Source organism: Oryctolagus cuniculus, chromosome 19, assembly GCF_051225735.1.
Source record: "Oryctolagus cuniculus isolate XC-2025 breed Fujian yellow rabbit chromosome 19, ASM5122573v1, whole genome shotgun sequence".
Taxonomy (NCBI): Eukaryota; Metazoa; Chordata; class Mammalia; order Lagomorpha; family Leporidae; genus Oryctolagus; species Oryctolagus cuniculus.
The window spans coordinates 23,212,632-23,229,085 of record NC_142885.1 but is presented as its reverse complement, the minus strand read 5'-3'; the positions used below and the strand labels follow the sequence as shown (position 1 = coordinate 23,229,085).

Below are 16,454 nucleotides of genomic sequence, written 5' to 3'. Positions count from 1 at the left end.
GCAATATTTGGCATCCCATACAGGTGCTGGTTCAAATCTCATTTACTCCACTTCTTTTTTTTCAAGATCTATTTATTTCAAAGACAGTGTTATAGAGAGGCAGAGGTAGAGAGAGCGAGTAAGAGGTCTTCCATCCACTGGGTCACTCCCTGGAAGGCCACAGCTAGCGGAGGTGCACTGATCCAAAGTCAGGGGCCAGGAGCTTGCTCAGGGTCTTCCTACACAGTTGTAGGGGCCCAAGGACTTGGGCCATCTTCTACTGTTTTCCCAGGCTATAGCAGAGAGATGGATCAGAAGTTGAAAAGCTTGGACTTGAACTGGCACCCATATGGGATGCCGGCACTGCAGGAGGTGGCCTTACTCATTATGCCACAGCACCGGTCTCTACTCCATTTCTGATCCAGCTCCATGCTAAAGCACCAAAGCATCAGAGGACAGCCCAAGTGCTTGTGACTTAGGAGCCATGTGGGACACCTGGAAAAAGCTCCTGGCTCCTGTCATCATCTTGGTCCAGTCCTGGCTGTCTTGGCCATTTGAGAAGTGAACCAGCAGATGGAAGATCTCTCCCTCTTTCTCTCTCTCTATATGTAACAGTGTCTTTGTAATAAACAAAGTAAATCTAATAAAATTAAGGGAAGAACAGAAACCCTAGTTTATAGGGAATATAAGCAACAAGTATAATCAGTTGAATGGAAAAATGACCATTTTTCCCATACACCCTAAATTTAAAGTAATCACAGATCATTACAACTATACTAATGCTACATTCTTTTTTCTTTTCAAAATTTTTTTAAGATTTACTTTTACTTACTTAAAAGACAGAATTACTGAAAGAGGTGTAGAGGTAGAGAGAGTGGTCTTCCCTCTGCTGGTTCATTCCCCAAATGGCCACAATGGCTATAAATGAGCCGATCCAAAGTTATGAACCAGGAGCTTCTTCCGGGTCTCCCACGTGGGTTCAGGGCCCCAGGATTTGGGCCATCTTCTACTGCTTTCCCAGGCCATAACAGAGAGCTAGATCAGAAGAGGAGCATTGGGGTCTAGAACCTGTGCCCATATGGGATGCTCACCTTTCAAGCCTGGGATTTAACACACTGCCACACAGCCCCTACCCCTTCAATTGTTTTTAAAATGAATGAAAAGAGAACATATTTCATGAATTGTGTAGGTACAGTTCCAAGAATAAACCCAGAATTTCCTCTCTTCCCCTTTCCCCTCCTTCCTTTCCTCTTTTCATCTATTTTTCATGATATGATTATAATCTATGTAATATTCAGGGTAACAATAATATTCATAGGAAAAAGGTACAAAGAATAAAGTTCTACTGGAGCAGTATGATCTTTTATTTTAGGACATTAAATTAAAAAAAAAAAAACATTAGTTTTCTTGAGAGGCATTGTTACAGAGAGAGGAAGACATAGAGTTAGAGGTCTTCCATCCATATATGCTCATTCTACAAATGGCCACAATGTCTGGAGGTGGGCCAGTCCAAAGGCAGCAACCAAGAGTTTTTTGCATCTTTCCCACTAGGGTGCAGGGACCCAAGCCTTTGGGCCATCTTCCACTGTTTTCTCAGGTCATCAGCAAGGAAGTGTATTGGAAGTGGAGCAGCTGGACTTGAACTGGTGCCCATATGGGATGCCGGCACTACAAGGGATGCTTAACCTACTATGCCATAATTCCAGATCCAGTATTCTGTTCTTAACCATTGTTTTGTCCAGTTTTCAAACAAAGTTTTATAGGAGTATATTTGCGGCAGTAGTGATACACATTCACATTTATATTTCTTTTTTTGTGTTTTGATTTTTTTTTCAAAAAGTTAACTTTCACATGTAAGGTAATACATGTGGGTATTTTTCTTTTTCTGGCTGATTTCTCTAAGATGAAGTCCTCCAGTAACTCCATTTTGATGCACTTGATAAAATTTCATTATTTTTAAGTCCTGCAATACATTTCATTGTAGATCTATACCATGTTTTCCTTATGCATTCATCTGATGATAGAAATCTTTGTTTAATCTTTATAAATAAATCCATGTTTATTCCTTGTGATTGCTGTGAACCATATTGCAATCCACATGGTGGTGGAGGTATCTCTTTGATAGAATAATGTTCATTTCTTTTTGGTGTAGACCCAGTAGTGGGATTGCTGAAGCATATGGCTGGTTTGTTTCTGTTCTTTTAAAGATCTCTTTATTAGAGAGGCAGAGTTACAGACAGAGGGAGAGACAGATAGAAAGGTCCTTCATCAGCTGGTTCACACTTGAAATGGCTGTAGCGGCCCAAGCTGCGCCAGGCCAAACTTGGGAGCCAGGAGTCCCTACCCATGTACCCACGGTTCTGCATGGGCATGCAGATGTCCAAGCTCTTGGACCATCCTCCACTCCTTTATGCAGGCCATCAGCAGGGAGCTGAATTGGAAGTGGGGCAGTTGAGACTTGAACCGATGAATATATGGGGTGCTTGTGCTGCAGGTGAAGGTTTAGGCTGCTATCCACAGTGCCAGCCCCTCCTTTCCTTTTGTGTAGTGTCTTCTTCCAGTGTAAACTGAAATAGTAAAGCTTTATATTTATACGTGCCATCAACACTTAGGCAAATCAAAGTATGGGCTGGGGATAAAGTCAACATTTTTTGAAAATTTGAAATTTTTGAAATTTTTTATTCATTTATTTGAGAGGATGAGAATTAGAGAAAGAATCTCATCCACTGATTGAATTCTGAGATACCTGAAATAGCCAAGGCTGCACTGGGCCCAGGAGCTGTTTTTTTTCTCCCGGTCTCCCAAGCACTTGGGCCATCCTCCACTGCCCTCTCGGGCCACAGTAGAGAGCTGGACTGGAAGAGGAGCAACCAGGACTAGTACCCAGCACCCCAACTGGGACTAGAACCCAGGGTGCCGGCGCTGCAGGTGGAGGATTAGCCAAGTGAGCCACGGTGCCAGACTACTTCTTTGTAATCTTATGATCAATTTTTTGAATTCCATTTCTTTCAATTCTTCTATCTCATCATCTTCACAATCTAGTATTGAAGTGTCATGTTCTTTGTTTTAAGGTTTGATTATTATTTATTTGAAAGTCAGCACTACTAAGAGAGAAGGAGAGGCAGAGAGAGAGAGAGGTCTTCTATCAGCTGCTCACTACCATGTTGTCTGCAGTGGCCGGAGCTACGCCGATCTGCAGCCAGGAGCCAGGAGCCAGGAGCCAGGAGCTTCTTCTGGGGATCTCCCATGTGGCTGCAGGGGCCCAAGGACTTTGACCATATTGCACTGCTTTTCCAGGCCAGAGCAGAGAGCTGGATTGGAAGCGGCACAGTCAGGACTCGAACCAGTGCCCATATGGGATGTTGGTACTGCAAATGCAGCTTTACCCACTGTATCACAGTGCTGGCCCCAAAGTGTCACATTCTTTTGGTGACATTATGTTGTCTTCCTATTCTTGTTTCTAGAATTGGTGCATATATTGTTTGGCATTTGTGGAGATACTTGTTGGTTTCCACTTTCTCTCTTTTTTTGGGGGGGGGGGTGTGTGGCAACTTTTATCTTTGGACTATGACTGTGAAGATAGTGGAAAGTCTACTTTTCAGTGAAAATCTAGAGGCTTATAGTGGGTTTGGCCAAAGAGCTCTGTTCAGTTCTCCAGGGATAAGGGCATGCGCAAGTTTGTGTTACATTTATTCGCTCTGTCCCAAGGGTCACACAAAGGATCTGTGCATTCCTCAGTGTAAGATCAGTTTCCCTAACAGTATCTCTAACAGGTAACCAGGAAACCCTGAGCATATGGAGTCTCCCATTGTAACTGCTCAAAGTCCTAGCCACACTGTGAGTCCTCCCACACACCCTCAGTTTTTTTCCCTGTCCAAGTACAGAAGCCTCACACAGTCACAAGCTCCCAGCCCGCTGTGAGTTCTCCCCAGCAGAATCAAGAGTCTCCACTTGGCTGATTGATGGGTAAAGACATGAGCTGGCGCACCTGTGATGTATATCCAAAATCACACCCCTCTACTGACATGTTACAGGACGCTGTTGTAAAGTTACTGGGGAGAGAGAAACGTGTCCATCCCATTCTTTTTCTTTTTTTCCTGTAGTTTGGCTAGTACAGTATCTCCCATGTGGCTCCAAGCCTGGTTCCCTTTAGACTCTTCCTGCAGCTTTTTCAGCAGTGGCTGGTCTGCTGTGTTCTGGTCTCACTTCACTTTCCAGTGCTGGTCCATAGGCTCTTGGCTGAGTAGGCTGGAGTCCTGAGCCGTGGGCATCCATGCCTGCCACGTAGGTCCACCCTGTCTCTCTAATTTTGGTAGAGTTTCCTCTGCCGTTTTCTCCCTAACTATTCCCTGAGATTACCCTCTCCACATTTTTTAAACTATAATCTCCTGGGCTACAGCAGTAAAATCCTCCCTGCTCTGCCATATTGGGACCACCTATGGGTTCTAATAGTCTCTGAGTGGAGTCTTTGGATCCTCTATATACATAATCATGGCATCTGCAAATAGGGATAGTTTGACTTCCTTCTTCCTGATTTCTGTCCCTTTGATTTCTTTTATTGCATAATGACGCTTGCTCAAACATACAGGACTGTATTGAATAGCAGTGATGTGAGAGGGAAGCAACCGTTTTCTGGTTCCAGATCTTAGTGGGAATGGTTACGACTTTTCCCATTCAGTAAGATGCTGGCCATTGGTTTGTTATAAATTGTCTTGCTTGTGTTGAGGAAAGCTCGTTCTATACCTGATTTGCTTCAGGTTTTCATCATGAAAGGGTGTTATATTTTATCAAATGCTTTCCGTGCTAATGATGAGATAATCATATGGTTTTTGTTCTTCAGTTTGTTAATGTGGTGTATCACATTGATTTGTGAATGTTGATAATCGCTGTGTACCAGGGATAATACCCCCTTTGTCCAGATGAATGATCATTTCTTACATGTTATTGTATTCAATTGGCTAGTATTTTGATGATGGTTTTTTTGTGTGCTTATCAGGGACATTTGTGTGTAATTTCTCTCTTGTATCCTTTTCTGATTGGAATTAAGGTGATGCTATCTTCATGGAAGGAGTTTGGAAGGCTTCCCTCTCTTTCAGTTGTTTTGAATAGCTTGAGAAGAATTGGTTTTAGTTCTTCTTTGAATGTCTAATAGAATTCAGCAGTGGAACTGTCCAATCCTAGGTTTTTCTTTGTTGGGAGTATCTTCATTACTGATTCAATTTCTTTTTTGTTTATTGGTATGTTTCCTTTTTTGTGTGTTCCTGGGTCAATTTTGGTGGGTTGTGTGTGTCCAGGAATGTTTTTCTTCTAGGTTTCCTGATTTGTTGGGCTATAGCTCTTTGTAGTAATTCCTGATGAGAAGTCAGCTGTGAGTCTAATTGGAGACACTCTAATAGTAATCTGATATTTTTCTTTTGCACATTTTGGAATCTTTTCTTTATGTTTTACTGTGGAGCATTTGACTACAATATGTTGTGGAGAAGGTCTTTTCTGGTCATGTGTATTAGGAGTGCTGTATGGCTGGCGCCATGGCTCAGTAGGCTAATCCTCCGCCTGTGGCACCAGCACCCTGTGTTCTAGTCCTGGTCAGTGCTCCGGATTCTGTGCCATTTGCTCTTCTTCCAGTCCAGCTCTCTGCTGTGGCCAGGGAGTGCAGTGGAGGATGGCCCAAGTGCTTGGGCCCTGCACCCGCATGGGAGACCAGGGGAAGGACCTGGCTCCTGGCTTCAGATCAGCATGGTGCCTTGTCCGCAGCACGCTGGCTGCAGTGGCCATTATTGGGTGAACCAATGGAAGAAGGACGACCTTTCTCTCTGTCTTTCTCTCTCTCACTGTCCACTCTACCTGACCCCCCCCCAAAAAAAAATAAGAGTGCTGTGTGTTTCCTGTACTTGGACATCACTTTCTTCAAATTCAGGAAGTTTTCTGTAATTATTTCACTAAAAGGCCTTCTAATCCATTCTCCCTCTCCATGCCTTCAGTAACCCCTAAGACTCTATATATTGGTCATTTGATAGTATCCCATAAATCTCCAACCCTATTTTACATTTTTCTAATTTCTTCTTCTTTGTGTTTGACTCTTAATTTTACAGAGATTTGTCTTATGGAGTCTGTTGTTAAGGCTTTCCATCGCATTTTTTAAATTTGATCTATTGTACTCTTCATTTCTAGAATTTAATTTTGATTTTTCTTTCAAATCTCAATTTCATGGGAAAATTTTCATGCATATCAGTTACGGATTTATTTAATTTGTGGTTTTGCTTCTGATTACTTCTGAGTAAGCCTACAGTTAATTTTTTGAAATATATTCCCTGAATTTTATGAATTTCTTCACCTTCCAATATTGCAGTGTTGTGTTTTTTTTTCGGGGGCATCATATTATTTTCTTTATTCTTGTTTCTTGAATTTCTGCATTTTATATTTATGCATTTGTGGAGATACTTAATTTTTTTCCCTCTGATGGCTTTTATCATTGGACTGTGTCTCTGTGAATTAGTGGAGTGTCTGCTGTTTCAGTGAATACCCAGAGGTGTGTGCTGCTTGTGACTAGGCAGCTCAGGTCACTGCTCCAGTGTGGGAACAGTGTCCAGGGTAACACCCATATTGGGCATGTTAGATCTCCTCTTGTCCTCTTGTTAATAGAAAAGAGGATATGGTCACTGCTGTTGGCATAATCACACCCTCACTCCTCTTTTCCAAGGTGAGAATAACCCAGGTATTAGCCCTCAGTGGGTACTATTCTGTTCTGTGGTTCTGCATGAATGGCACAAAGGATCTGTGCAGTCTTCAGTGTGAGCACAGATCCTGCTGCAGTGACCCACCCCAGGCAGCCAGGGTGCTGAGCTTGTGGAGCTACACACAGTAATCTCCCAGAAATGCAGCTACATCTTGCACCCTCTCCTGCATGCATGGGTTCCCACAGTCTCAGTACCAGGGCTCCCATAGACACAGGGTGCAGAAGATCCACACCACCCCACTAACCTGTTCTGTCCATGGAGAAGCTGAGAACCAGTTGCCTAGGGGTGCTCCACTTAGGCAGTTTGAGCTGCAGAGCCTACATTATGTTGAGAGGCTAAGGGCTCGTGATAGTCATAAGTGCATTTGCAGCCCCCTGTCAGTCTTTCTACCCAGACTGAAAGTCAGTGGGGAAGACAGATTTTTCCCTGTGGTGAAATGCCTGGTCATACATGTCCACAAGAGCTACTGGCCACAGCACTGCTTGTTTCACAATCATGCCTTCTCCCCGCCAGTTTATGGACACTTAGAAGAGTCTCTGCAGCTAGTGATGATGTCTGAATGGCTCCTTCTCCCTGCCTGTTGCTGGGTGTGTGCACCTGGGCTGTTGCTACTTGAGACAAGATGGCGCCTTTTCCCTGACTGTTGCTGGGAGCCTGCACGAGAGCTGCTGCAGCTACTAGCTACTTACATCCAACATGGTGTCTGCCCTCTCTGAGCTGCTAGTCAGGGTCTGTTGTGAGGGGATGGGGAGAATTGTCTCTCTTTTCTGCTGGGGTAGAGGATACCCTGTTACTCACAGGGTCCATGACACATCCAGCAATTAGTCTGCTAGGCTGTCTCTGCAGCTATTTCAGCATTGGCATGGGCCACTGCAGCCTGATCTCACCTTGTTCTTCAGAGCCGGCACTTTCTCCAGCTCTCACCTGCTGGGTCTTGTGTTGTATCAGTGCTTGTTGCAGCTTCCACACAGATCCACAGCATCTCTCCTCCTCTTACAGAATCTCCACTCTCCCCTGGGAATGCACTTTCTCTGCCTTTTTTCCTATTTTATCCTAGCTTATAGCAGTCCTCCTTTTCCCTATTCCTCTGTATGGAACCCCCTCCGAGAATTATCTGTTTTGTTTACCTTCTCAAAAAGCCAATTTTTGAGCATGTGTTGAAATGTAATACTCTGTGTGTTGTTATTTAGGAGCAGAGATGCTGGGAGCTGACTAGATCATGAGGGCAAATCTGAGAATGCTGTCACTGCCCTTATTTTTTAAAAAAGGTTTTATTTCCTTATTTGAGAGGCAGAGTTACAGACAGAGAGAGGGAGAAACAGAGAGAAAGTGTTCCTTCTGCTGGTTCACTCCCCAAATGGCCACAATGGCCAGAGCTGAATCAGTCTGAAGCCAGGAGCCAGGAGTTTATTCCAGGTCTCCCAGGTGGGTGCAGGGGCCCAAGGACTTGGGTCAACTTTGACTGGTTTCCTAGGCCAGAGCAGAGAGTTGGATCAGAAGTGGAGCAGCTGGTACTCAAACCCGTGCCATTGTGGGATGCCAGGCCTGAAGGTGGCTTTACCCACTATGCCATAGCACCATTTGAAGAATGGATTGATGGAGCAGCTTGTTTATACCTTTGCAGTTCTGCCATATGACGGTGCACGGACATTAGCCACCGAAGCTTCACCAGACACGGAGTCCCCTAACACTGTGACCTTGGACTTACCAGCCTCCGAAAGAGTGAGTAATAAATCCCTGTTGTTTATAAACTTCCCAGTGTAATGTGTTTTCTTACAGCATCCAAAATGGACTAAGATGGAGTAATAATCTGAAAAGTTTAGAAATGCGTGGGCATTGAGGCACAGCAGGTTAAACTGGCATTTGGGTTGTCAGCATCCTACATCAACCTGCCTGTTGTGAGTCCCAGCTCCTCCATTTCCAATTCAGTTTCCTGGTAATTCCTCGGGAGGCAACAAACAATGGCCCAAGTGCATAGTTCCTGCCACCGACATTGGAGACTGAGATCTGGCTCCTGGCTCCTGGCTTCTGCCTGGCCCAGTCCTGGCTTTTGGGGGCATTTGTGGAGTAAGTCAGTCATGAGGTAGAGGCTCTCTCTTTGTGTCTCTGTCACTCTGCCTGGCAAATGAACCCATAAACCTTATGAAAAACATCGTTGATGACATGACTTTGGTAAATGCTTCATCAAGTAAGAAGTTTAAAAAGTAAAACATGGGGCTGGCACTGTGGTATCACGTACAAGCTCTGGTTCAAATCCTGGCTGTTCTACCTCTGATCCATCTCCCTGCTAATGCACCTGGGATAGTAGCAGAGGATAGCTCAAGTGCTTGGGAGAGAGAGAGGGGGAAGGGGGAAGGGGGAAGGGGGAAGGGGCTCCTGGCTGAACCCTGGCTGAACCCTGGCTGAACCCTGGCTGTTGTGGCCATTTGTCGAGTGAAGTGAGCAGATGGAAGATCTCTTTTCCTCTGTCTCTCCCTCTCTGTATGTAACTGTTCCTTTCAAGTAAATACAGTAAATAAAGTAAATCTTTTTTTAAAAAAAAGGGTAAAAGAAACAGAAACCCTAGTTTAGTGAGAAATAAGCAACAGGTATGAACAGTTGAATGGAAAATGACCATTTACCCATATAGCATAAATTTTAAAGTAATCACAGATCATTAAAACTATACTAGTGTAATGTTCTTTATTTTTAAATTATTTTTGAAATAAATTCTCATGAATTTCATAGGTGCTGTTCCAGGAAGACAGCCACATTTTTCTCTCCCCCATCCTCTCCCTCCCTTGTCTCTCTTCTTTTCATTATTTTTTATGAGGTATAAGGAAAGGTAGGAAGACTACAGTTCCACAAGAGTAGTATAATTGTCTTAACCATAGGTTTGACAAGGTTATAAAACAAAGTTTTGAGCAATAGTGATATACAAAAGCATTCTTTATGATTTTGTGTTTTGATTTTAAAAATGTTAGCTTCCACATATAAGAGAAGACGTGATATTTGTATTTCTCTGGCTGATTTCACTAACTGATGTCCTCAGTTGCATCCAGTGTTGTTATTTTTTTTTCGACAGGCAGAGTCAGACAGAGAGACAGAGAAAGAGTTACAGACAGTGAGAGTGAGAGAGAGAAAGGTCTTCCTTCCATTGGTTCACTCCCCTAAGGGCTGCTACGGCCGGCGCTGTGCCGATCTGAAGCCAGGAACCTGCGTGCTTCCTCCCTGTCTTCCATGCGGGTGCAGGGACCCAAGCACTTAGGCCATCCTCCGCTGCCCTCCTGGGCCTCAGCAGAGAGCTAGAATGCAAGAGAAGAAACTGGCACTAGTACCCGGTGCCCCAACTGGGACTAGAACATGGGGTGCCGGCGCCACAGGCGGAGGATTAGCCAAGTGAGCCTTGGCACCGGCCAAGTGTTGCTATGTTTTATACCTGAATAAAACTTCCATTATAGATATATACCATATTTTTCTTATGCATTATCTTGCTGTGTCTGTTGTGAACAGTGCTGCAAAAAACATGGTGGTGGAGGTATCTCTTTGATACATGATGCTAATACCTTATATGTATAAACCCAGTGGGATTTCAGGATCATATGACAAATTCCTTCTGGTTTCTTAAGAAATCTCCATACTATTTTCCATGGTCTTTGAATGAATTACATTCCCACAGATGGTATACCAGAGTTCCCCTTTTTTCACATCCTCTCATCAATTGTTATTCTATATTGTGGATTTTAACAATTAAGAAAAGGCGGTTATTTATCATTGCAGTTTTGATTTGTATTTCCCTGTTGGCTAGCAGTGTAGAGCGTTTTTTCCAAGATTTGTTAGACATTTGTATTTCCTTAGAGAACTCTTTGTTGAGTTCCTTTGGCCACTTTTTAACTGGTTGTTGGTTTTTTGTTGTTCTTGTTCTCTTTTTTAAGTTGCTGATGTACTCTGATTATTAATTCTTTATCAGATAGTTAGCTTACAAATATTTTTCCTCATTCTGTTGATGATTTCCTTTGCTGTGCAGAAGCTTTTGACTTGCAAATAATGCCATTTGTTTAGTTTTGATTTTGTTGCCTGTGCTTTGAGGGTCTTGTCTAAGAAGTCATCCCCTCTCCAGTGCCTTGGAGCATTTCTTCTGCAGTTGCTTCCAAAAGCTTCATAGTCTCAGTTCTTAAATTTTGGTCTCTGACCTATCTTTGTTCTGTTTATTAAATAAATAGATTCTTTCCCTTGATCAATTAATGCTCATCAGCACATTTTTTAGAGGAAAGTGGCTTGATGAATGCATCAAATAAATATATACAAGATCATTCTACTTTGCTATTTCATAAAAATTGGTTTTATTACTGTACATAATTTTCATCAACCATGTAGGAAATGCATCCATAACAAAATCCCTTGTGATGTTACTTTATCATTGCTAAAGGCAATGTGACTTTGGTAAAGAATAAAGGAGTTTTACAAAAATTCATTGCATGTTCAAAATCTCTACTTCATGCATTTAATGTATTTTAGAGGGAGACACATAGTTACCAGAGTACATGACTTCTGCCAAGAGAACTTTCCAATTTACATTCCTCTTATTTTGTTTTACTAGTTGAACTTCCAAATATTTTGTTTCTTAAATTTTATTAGTAGATCATGTTTCCTAAATAGAAATACCTGAAATAGACAGGCATTAAGACCAGATTCAATTTATAGCAGAAACGTTATATTTCAGTCTCTTTCAAGCAAATATATTTCATACATCCATGTAACCACCCATTCAGTTTCATTGTCTACAACACTAGTGGCTAAAATACGCTGCAGCCAAAATAATATATTTGAGATTTTAAGAATTTGAATGTCAGACTTCCGCTCTCCATACAAAAAAATTAGATGTGAATTCCCTCAAGAAAATGACCAAGGTAGGAGGAAAGATAACAAGGTAACAACACTGCAGACTTCCCAAGAAAATAGTCTGCCTGCCTTGCCCTGGCAAACCTAAGGCAGCTCAGCAGCAGTCCAAGAGAAAATGTTCATTGCAGACTGGGGAACGAGGAGTCTCACACACTGCGGAATGGGGAGTCACACAGATCTGATTGAATGGTTTGTCTGCCTCAGGTGGACTGCCCTTAATGAGAAACCACTACAGAGTTTTTGGTTTGTTTGGGGGATTTGTTCAATTATTTGAAAGTCAGTTACAGAGAGGGAGGGAGAGACAGAGATCTTTCATCCACTGGTTATAAGAAGCCAGGAGCCAGGGGCCCCATGTTGTCTCCCCATAAGGGTGACAGAGGCCCAAACAATCGACCCATCCTCAACAGCCGTTCCGGAGCAGCCAGGGCAGGAATTGGTCTGATCAATGGATGCCTGCGCCACTGGTGGCCCTACCCACTACACCACAGCACTGGTATCTGGCCTCACTGTTTTTGACCATACTTGTAAGAACAGTCTTCTGAGAAGTGCACGGCTGCCCCATCTCAGTTGATTTTTATAAATGATGAGAGATATGGATCTAATTCCATTCTTCTACACAAATATATCGAGCTTTGCCAGCACCATTTGTTGAAGAGATTATCCTTACACCAATGAATGGTCTGAAACCTTTTGTCAAAAATCAGGTGGCCATATGTATTTACATTAACTTTGGGATTCTCTGTTTCGCTCCATGGGTCTATGTCTCAGTTTTTTTATTGCCAGTCACATGGTGTTTTAATTAGTGTAGCTTTTTAGTATGCTGTGAAGTCAGGTATTGTGATGTCTCCAGCTTGATTTTTATTTCATCAGGATCACCTTAGCGATTCTGGATCTTCTGTGGTTCTGTATGAATTGGAGGGTTGTTTTTTCTAATTCTGTAAAGAATGTCATTGGTATTCTGTAGATTTCTTTATGAGATAGACATTTTAATGATTTAGATTCTTCCAATCCACAAAAAAAGAAATACCTTTCCAGTTTTGTGTCCTTGATGGTTCTTTGGTCAGTGTTTTATAATTTTCATAATAAAGATCTTTCATTCATTTGATCAAATTCATTCCTAAATATGCTGATTTTTGTGGTTATTGTGAATTGGATTTTTGTTGCTCTCTTTGTCAGTGAGGCCATCGTTAATATGTAAAAAGGCAACTATTTTTGTCTATTTACTTGTATGTAAACTTTACTGAATTGGATTATCAGTTGAAGCAGCATTTTGGTGGAATGTTTGTGTTCTTCCAGGAACAACATCATGTTTTCTGCAAACATTGATTATTTGACTTGTTCTTTTCTAATTTTAGTGCGTGTTATTTTGTTCTGCTCTCCAATTGCTCTTGTCAAAATTTACAATACTATATTCAGTCAGAGTGGTGAAAGTGGACACCCATGTGTTTTTACAGATTTTGATGAAATGCTTTCATCTTTTCCTCATTCAGCATAAAACTGGCTGTTGATTTGTCAAATATAACCTTTATGATTTTCAGGAGTAATCCTTCTTTTCTTTATTCATTTGACAGGCAGAGTTACAGAGAGAGAGAGAGAGAGACAGAGGGAAAGGTCTTCCTTCCAACGGTTCATTCCCCAAATGGCCGACATGACCTGTACTGTGCAAGCCAAAGCCAGGAGCAAGGTGCCTCCCCCAGGTTTACCTCATGGTTGTAGGGGCCCAAGCACTTGGGCCATCCCCCACCACCCTCCCAGGCCACAGCAGAGAGCTGGTCTGGAAGAGGAGCAACTGGGACTAGAACCCAACACCCATATGGGATGTCGGCGCCGGAGGGGGGCGGATTAATCAGGTGAGCCACGGCGCTGGCCCCGAGGCATATTCCTTCTATATCTGCCATCAAAGGGTAATGAATCATACCCAGTGCTTTCTCTGCATCTAATGAGAGTATGGTTTTCATTCTTCCCATTATGTTGATTAATTTATGATGTTCATTGGTTTGCAAATGTGGAACCACCGTGGCTTTTTCTGGATAAATTCCAGTTGATAGTTATGTATGAGCTTTTTGATGTTTTGAATTGTTTGGCTAGTACTTTGTTGAGAATCTTTGCATCTATGTCCTTCAAGGATATAGACCTGTAGTCTACTTTCCCTTTTGTGTCTTTGTTTTTTGTGTCTAAGTGATGTTGGCCTCCTAAAAGGAGTTTGGCAGCGTTTCATCCTGTTCAGTGTTTTCAAATACTTTGAAAAGTATTGGAGTTTGTCTTTAAATGTTTTGTGGAATTTGATAGTAAAACCACCAAGTCTTGCGCTTTTCATTGATGGAAGAATTTTGATTACTGCTACAATCCCATTACTTTTTATGAGTCTGTCAGATTGTGTTTATCTTCTGGATTTAATTTGGTAAGTTATTTGTATTTACAAACTTCTCCATTTCTCCAAGGTTTTCCAGTTTATTACCATATAGTATTGAATGGAAATGCCTTTTGAAGCCTTGCATTTCAGTAGTGTTTGTTATAATGTCCACTTTTTAATCTAATCTTATTTACTTGAAGTTTTGAGGGTTTTTCCTCTTTTTTTCTTTGTCAGTCTTCTTAGCAGATTATCTATTTTTTAAAAATGTTATGTAAAGTAAACAAATTTCATGTACTTGCTATATACATATTCAGGAACATATTGATTCTTCGCATCCAATATTTCCTATATCCCATGCTTCCATACTTCTTCCTCCTCCCTCTCCCATTTGCACTGTTAATTCTTACAGATATCTATTTTCAGTTAACTTTATACTCATTAACTATACACTAAGTAAAAGTTCAAGAAATAGTCTGAAGAAAATAAATTGTTCCTCAAAGTGAGACAAGGCTTGTAAAAAAGCATCATATCTCAAAATGCCCATTTCACTCCTACACACGTGTTAAGTACTCTGTTAGTTACCACAGATCAGGGACAACATACGGTATTTTTCTTTTTGAGACTAGGTTATTTCACTAAGTATAATGGTTTCCAGTTGCATCCATTTTCTTGCAAGAGACAGCATTGCATTTTTCCTGCTAAATAGTATCCCATATTGTGTGTATAGCACAATTACTTCTTTTCAAGAGTTATTTATTTTAGAGGCAGAGTAAGAGAGAGGGAGAGACAGAGAATGAGAGGTCTTCTATCTGAGCATGAGAGGTCTTCCATCTGGTTACTCCCTAAATATCTGCAATGGCTAGAACTGGGCTGTTGTGGCTGGCCCTTCGGCTCACCGTGCTAATCCTCTATCTTTTGGCAATGGCACTCCAGGTTCTAGTCTTGGTTGGGGTGCCGGTTCTGTCCCTGTGGCTCCTCTTCCAGTCCAGCTCTCTGCTGTGGCCCAGGACTGCAGTGGAGGATGGCCCAAGTGCTTGGGCCCTGCACCCATGTGGGAGGCCAGGAAGAAGCACCTGGCTCCTGGCTTCAGATCAGCACAGTGCGCCAGCCATAGCGGCCATTTTGGGGTGAACCAATGGAAGGAAGACCTTTCTCTGTCTCTCTCTCTCACTGCCTAACTCTGCCTGCCAAAACAAAAGAAAAAAACAAAACAAAACAAAAGAACTGGGCTGTTCTGAAGCCAGGGGCCAGGAGCTTCTTCTGGGTCTCCCACACGGGTACAAGGACTTGGGCCATCTTCCACTGTTTTCCTAGGCCATCATCAGGGAACATCCAGGCTTAAAACCGGCACCACTATGGGGTGCTGGTGCAATAGACTGAGACTTATCCCACTTTGCCATGGAGCCTGCCCCCATAATTTCTTTACCTAGTCATCATTTGACAGAGATGTGGGAATGGTCCTCAGAGACGGGTAAGACACTCAGCATCCTGTACCAATCTAAGACAGAGCTCTAGGCCAAGCTGCCAGAGTTACTAATGATGGGTAAGGGCAGAGATGACTGAGGGCAACCTAAGACAGAGGCCATTCTCAATAAAATAAAAAAGGGGAAGATGTAGGCAGCCTTTGGACAAATCAGGGCCAATCTTGGCTTGTGGAATTCCTAGGATAAGAAAGTCACATACTCCCATCCTGAAGGAGGATGATAATCAAGAACACCCTGTTAAGATTATCTTTGCTGCTGGAGGCCCCAGTAACTTGCTTACGTATGTTACTATTTTTTGTGCTTCTTTGTGATTCTTTTTCTGCAGCTGGATATGGATAAATGCCGCTGAGACTTTAGAATAAATGAGCCTTGATCAGCCTTGTTGTCTTGACTCTATTCTCTGTACCCTTGTCCCTCTTTACAGTCCCACTCCCTCCTTCAGGTTCCATTCAACTGGTGCGGCAGGCCTGCACACTCAGCTCTGTGGGCATTTGGAGAGTGACCCATTAGATGAAAGTTCTCTCTTCTATCTGCCTTTCAAATAAAATAATTAAAAATATTTTTTAGAAAAATAAAAATACTAAGATGGGTATGTTAAAAATCCTAACACCTGGTACTTCAGAATTGTGTTGGGTTTCGAAAGCATCCGAAGGTCTTTGGCTTGATTTAAGCTTGTAAATATCTGTGAAGAGGGGCTGCTTATTGCAGCAGTCACCTTGCAAATACAACTACTCTGATGTTTTCTGAGTCTTTTTGCAGGTAGAAAATCCAGAAAGCCGGGCATTTTTTTAAAAAAAAAATTTATTAATATAAAGAACAGATTTCATGTATTTCATAGGTACAATTCTTTTTTAGAAAAGATTTATTTTAAGATTTATTTTATTTCTTTGAAAGAGTTACAGAGGTAGGTAGAGACAGAGAGAAGATCTTCAACCTTCTTGTTCACTTCGCAGATGGATGTAATGGCTGGAGCTGTGGTGATCCAGAGCCAGGAGCCAGGAGCTTCTTCCAGGTCTCTCA

General features: G+C 42.2%; 1 non-coding gene across 2 annotated transcripts in view; it reads left to right on the top strand.

The window, feature by feature from the left end:
- The window catches only part of LOC138846894 (uncharacterized), an 84,357-nt gene that overhangs the window by 49,865 nt on the left and 18,038 nt on the right, over positions 1–16,454 (top strand). For both annotated transcript variants that reach the window (XR_016225573.1, XR_016225574.1), the window contains one exon: positions 8,341–8,438. This is a non-coding gene — a transcript (uncharacterized LOC138846894). The remainder of the gene's footprint in view (positions 1–8,340; positions 8,439–16,454) is intronic.